Source organism: Balaenoptera physalus, assembly GCF_965194825.1.
Source record: "Balaenoptera physalus genome assembly, chromosome: 4".
NCBI classification, from domain to species: Eukaryota; Metazoa; Chordata; class Mammalia; order Artiodactyla; family Balaenopteridae; genus Balaenoptera; species Balaenoptera physalus.
Window position 1 is genome coordinate 67089203 of NC_138891.1, and position 6375 is coordinate 67095577.

General features: G+C 36.2%; 1 protein-coding gene and 1 long non-coding RNA gene across 9 annotated transcripts in view; one reads left to right on the plus strand and one right to left on the minus strand.

The window, feature by feature from the left end:
- The window catches only part of LPP (LIM domain containing preferred translocation partner in lipoma), a 692297-nt gene that overhangs the window by 340085 nt on the left and 345837 nt on the right, over positions 1 to 6375 (plus strand). The window lies entirely within an intron of this gene.
- The window catches only part of LOC309660690, a 326684-nt gene that overhangs the window by 11476 nt on the left and 308833 nt on the right, over positions 1 to 6375 (minus strand). The window lies entirely within an intron of this gene.

Sequence of the window (6375 nt, forward strand, 5' to 3'; positions counted from 1 at the left end):
CCCAATGTAAGGGTGTGCTCTGAGTATGTGGTGTAGGTTAGCTCCCAGCAGTGAAATAGGAGGAAGGTAAGCAAGGCAGCTGCTGCCGAGAGCACCCAGGAGAAGCCAGCTCTGCTGGAGCCTAGGGCAGGGAGGGGGCGTCTTCTGTGGTACCCTGGCCGTGGTCCCTGGGGTAACCTTTAGCTGTGATATGTTTGCAAGACCTTGGCTCAGAGATGATTGTGTTACATTACACTGAGTCACTCCATCCAGGCATTGGTTTAAAAAGAAACTCACAAAGATGCCTGTTGAGCTTCTCCATTTTACAGCAGCATTTTAGTGGAAATAATTAGCCTTATGTCCATGCAGACGCACACATCACATTTGCAAAATTAAAGAGCTTTCTTGTCAGGACTGGTTTTCTTATTTCTGTCCTCCTCTCCCACTGTTTAAATATCAGTTTTGGTAGTAGCCTTGGTCTCAAACCCCATGGTTCCCTTTATTCCCTTCTTCTTCTTTTTTTTTTTTTTTAATTTAAAAGCAAATAAACAACAAAATACAAATCCGACTATATTTTTTACTCGAGATGATTAGATTTTACCATGGGAATATTATGTTTTAAGAGCAAAAGCCGAATCTCAGATAAGATATTGTCACTGTTTTGTGCATTTTGACATCCATCTCCTTTATATGCCTTATAGCCAAACTAAAGTATAATGGTGATAACGATGGCCTCTCTAGACAGAAGGTTGGAGGTGGCTAATAACCAATCCTACATGTCACCATTTGTCATGGTGAGTAACTGGCCTGTCCTCTCCACAAAATACCACGTTGGAGTATAACTGCTAAGTTTCCTTTCACACTGTGGAAGAATTACCAGGAAAGTTACACATCGCCTTTCAGTGAATATATCAACTACAAATATGAAACTTTAATTTGTTATGTTTCATAATTTGAACATACATATTTCCAGTTTACATAAAACTACAAACTGGAATTTTATTGAAATAAAAGGTACAAATTGGTCACTTACTGCTGTTGAGCCAGTAAGTATAATTTTCATCCGTAAGTGCAGACAAGGCCACTTGTGAATTTTAGAACTTGACCTCTCTGAGGTCCCAGGCCCTCACCCAAACATGCACCTAATCTGTGCTGTCATATTGGGGTTCAAGACCACAGAATGGAACTGGATTATGTTTTGTTGTTCTAAATCACAAATTACTCAAATATAAAGTAAAAATTCTAGTAATTGTACCTCACAGAGTATACCTTACAGAGACAGTATAAAAGTGCATAATGCCTTAAGCTTGAACAGTAAAAATATAATTGTGTTAAATACCAGAGTATGAAGTCCTTGAGGCAAGATTATCTTTTCGTTTCCTGGCAAACAAGAGACATACAAATTCATATGTGCTGAATAAATAAGTAAATATTGCCATCAAATCTAATAATGATGTAAGGATTCACACCCTAGAAATCTGCTAGAGAACCCACCCCGGAATTGATATTGAGTTAGTGTATGACATAGTTATAACTGCTTTCTGATTTTTCCATAATTAACAGGTATTTGCACCAATAAAAAATAGTACAGCTGAGGCAAATGAGTTTTATAAGGACAACTTAATGGTAGCTGCTGAATCAGCTAAAATTTCTACCTTTACCCCTGCACTGCCTTATATCACTTGAAGGCAATGCACTTGGTTGAAAAGATGATATTATCTGGGGTTATAATTCAATATTATAACTATTCTCTTATTATTGGGTTGATATAAAAATAAATATCAAGTTCTTTTCTGCATCCTCTAAGGAACTGCTGAAAAGAGAAGACCTTCATGTTACTCAGTGTTGCCTAAAACAAAGATCAACACAATCAATTCTTTGGATTCAATGATAGGAGACAAAAAGTTACCTGACTGATAAGCTGATATATGCTTCCTTTTTTTCAGAATAAAAGCAAAAATCTGCAGAATTATCATATGACTTTTGCTTGAGACTCTATGATTCATCTCCTTCCTTTACCACATTATTTCTGATACCTCCTGACACGATATTTGAAATGATATAAGTGTATGCCAATTATAAGCTATTTCACAACTAATTAATTGCCTTAACCTAACTTGTGCTTTTTAAATGGAAATAAACTTTCTATCTATATGTCCCTGTGAACATCCTTAAAAATATGTAAACGTCATACTTATTTTAAAGAGATAATTTAATTCTAAATGGATTCTTTGCTTATATTGATGGTTAACAGTGGATCCATTAAAGTAACATATTCTGCTTGTGTAAGTAAAATAAAAGAATTAAAGTGGGCTAAAGAGAATATTTATTTGTTCCTTTGAAGAAATGTGGTGTTTCAGAAAGCTTGAAATACTAGTAGTGAGACATGTAAGCCTATTACCCGAATCATTTGTAAGTTGTCTTGAACTGTTTTGAATTCCATCTTGATATTGTACTACTTATATGAAAACACTGGAAAATGTTATTTCTCAGGTACTGCTAGAGGTGCAGTAAGGAGTCTTCTTGGCTCTCTCTGCCACCCAACCTACACAGAGTGCTGTTTTATTTCCTAAATGGCCGATGTTAAATTGATCCTTACCAAGGCAGTCAAAGCCAGGGAACAGATTTTACAAATAGCATCCTGGATGACATAATATTCTATGTAATCCTAATTGTAGGGCTCTTTTCTCATCAGCCAGCCTAGCATAGCTAAAAATTATGTTGCTTTACTTTGTTTATAGGGAAGTCTACTTGTAGATGAGACCTCACAACCAGCGCATGGAGAAAAAAAAGAGGGAGGTTCAGGGTGGTGTGCTGGCAGCTGTGTTAGAACAAGTTTCCTGGAGTACCTTCTGAAGGAAAGGTGTGAATGGAGGTGCATGATTCAGCCATCACCTCTCCACCACACTGCATCATATCAATGGAAAAAAGAGAAAGAAACTATAAAATTTATGACCAAAAATGTGAGAATTCCCTGGTGGTCCAGTGGTTAGGACTCTTTGCTTCCACTGCAGGGGGCACAGGTTCGATCCCTGGTTGGGGAACTAAGATCCCACATGCTGTGAGCGGACCAATAAATAAATAAATATCCATTCTGAAAAAAAAGAAAAGAAAGTCTTCATGGAAACCTGCCATGCATGTGCTGCTGTCTCTGCCTCAAGTTGCTTAGTGGGTGCGTCTGCCCTTAATTTATTTAAAAAAAAAAAAAAAAAGCAAAAACCAAGGAACAAAAATGTGAGGAAAAGACAGAAATGTAGCTTGAAAACTGGGACTAGTAAAGGGTGGCTTTTTGAAAAGGGAAAAGCGAATTGAGAAGGTGGCCATTGTGTATGTTTTACTAAGAGCTCTCTTATTCATCGATTGGTTTGTTCACTCATTTATTTAGTTTTTTCTTTTGTTCACTGATTATAACTGAACATAAAATCTCTGTTGAATTGTTGAGTGATATTAAAGAAGACCCAAATAGGTGGAAAGATATTCGGGTTCTTTGCTTGGAAGATACAATATTGTTAAGGTGGCATGATCCCCAAATTGATCTGCAGGTTTAATTCCTGTCAGAATTTTACAGTTATCTTCTTTGTAGAGGTTGGCAGGTGAAATATAAAATTCATATGGAAATTCAAGGGACCCAGAATAGCCAAAACAATTTTGAAGGAAAAAAATGCAGAGGTTTACCCCATTTCAAAACTTAATACAAAGCTACAGGAATCAAGCAGTGTGGTACTGGCATAAAGTATACATATAAGATGATGGAATGGAATTGAGAGTCCAGGAATAAACCATTACATTTATAGCAATTGATTTTTGACAGAGGTACCAAGATATTCAATGGGGAAAGAATAGTTTTTTCAACAAATAATGCTGGGACAACTGGATATCTACATGTGAAAGAATGAAGTTGGACACCTCCCTTATATACAAGATTAACTTAAGGTGGATCAAAGACATAAATATCAGGAGTAAAGCTATAAAACTCTTAGAGGAAAGCATAGGAGCAATCTTCATGACCTTGGATTAGTCAGTGATACCAAAAGTACAAACGGCTAAAAAAATTTTGATAAATTAGACTTTTTCAAAATTAAACACTTTTGTGCTTCAAATGATACCATCAAGGAAGTGAATAAACAACCCATGGACTGGGAGAATTCATTTGCAAATCATATATCTGATAAGAGATTTGTATCTAGAATATATTAAGACTCTTACAACTCACTAAGAAGACAAATAATCCAATTAAAAAATGGACAAAGGATCTTAATAGGCATTTCTCCAAAGATATACATGAAGCTAATATGCATAGGAAAAGATGCTTGACATTATTAGTCATCCAGGAAATAATCAAATCAAAACTACAATGAGATACCACTTTACCCACACTAAGATGGTTATAATACAAAAGACAGACAGTAACACATGTTGGCAATAATGTAATGAAATTGGAATTGTTATATGTTGCTGGTTGATTGTAAAATGGTACAGCCACTTTAGAAAAAGTCTAGCAGTTCCTCAAAAGATTAGACATAGAGTTATCATATGATCAAGCAACTGTATTCCTAATTATATATCCAAAAGGATTAAAACATGTATCCACACAAAAACCTGCCAGTAAATGTGCATAGCAGCATTATTCATAATAGCCAGAAAGTGGAAACAACCTAAACATCCATCATTCGAAGAATGAATAAACAAAATGTAGTATGTCCGTAAAATTGAATGTTATTTAATCATAAATTAAAAACTGGTACATGCTATAACATATATGAATGTTGAAAATTATGCTGTATGAAAGAAGCCAGACACAAAAAACTTCATGTAGCATGATTCTATTTATACGAATAGGCTAATATATATATATATAGAAAGATTGGTGGCCACCAGTGACTGAGGAGCGGGGAGAATAGGGAGTGACTACCAGTGGGGACAATAGTTATTTTGGGAATGATCAAAATAGTCTGGAATTAGATAGTGATATAAATATATTAAGGAACACTGTACATTTTTAAAGAGTGGATTTAGTGGTATGTAAATTATATCTCACTTAAAAGTTTAACGAATAAAGCTCTATATCGAGCAGTGTGCCTGGAATACATAGATAAAATTGTGCATGGCCTCCGCCTTAAAGAAGCTCACAGTCTATTGGGAGAATACAAACTGACAATTACAGCACAGAGTGTACATCCTAAGGGAGAAGCACATATAGAATGCTTCTGGAAGAGGAAGAGGTAGAACTCAGCCTGGATGTTGTGGAAGCTGTCTGTGCCTTCCATCCTTACTTGGATAGGAATCTCTGCAGATAGGAACAGACTTCTGTGCAGCTCCAGAGAGCAGAATAAAGCCTAATATTTAGAAGCCAAGAAAGGGAATCGGCAATACAGTATAAGGACAGTACCTTTCTACCAATAAGGACAGTTGTTCAATGCAGGCTGCCTCAGAAAATGGCAAGTTTGCCTTCATTGGAGCTGGTTGAAATGATACTCTGGCATTTACCAAGTGAGTTATTTAAACTCTCTAAAACCTCGGTTATTAACCTGAGTTAATAATACATCTCAGAGTTTACATGAGGACCACATGAAATAATGGGTGTGTGTATAATGTGTAGATACACTATCTAGCACAGAATAACACTGTTATTACTGTCGCTCTCACCACCATCATTATTATCAAATGAATTTTGGCAATAATGCCGGGAAAGAATTCAGGCAACAGATGGGAGAATTGGTTTGAATGATGCTAAGATTTTGTGGTACTCTCATTCTTGGTCACAGGGTTTGGAGTTTTCTGTTCCCCGATATAAAACTTGGAAGGAAAGACAGACCTTGGTCCTATTCCAGGCCCCCAAATTGACTATTTCTGTGTCTAAGACAAACTACACAGCCTCAATAATGGTTTTGTGCTGTTTGCTATAATAGCTAGTATAGATGTGTGATTTTTTAAGAATTGTTACTGACAAGAACCTTCAATGACCTTGGAAGATGGTCTTTACGAATATCAATAGAACTCAGATGAACACTGAGAAGGACTATAGGTGAAACAGTGTGAGGGTGAAGCAGAAAGAGACTACTTCCTCAACCTTGCAAAAACATGTCATCTCTTAAAAACAAGTTGGACAACTTGGTTAGACCTCTGGAAACAATTATTTAAGATGTCTTACAAGGTCCAGAATTTCCATGACTGGCCAAGATATCACTACCTCTCTTTGGGTCTGTTTCAATATCTGTAAACTGGACTTGAGGAATGAGATGATCTCTCATGGTGTTTTTAGCTTTGAGCTGGTATGGCTTTTGCCCTGTATAAAAGAAAAAATATGTATATATTGATTTTTCTTTCTGTCCTTTTATTATTTCACTATAGACGATTTTTCTGTACGACTGGTTTGAAGTTTCTGGGAGTCATTAT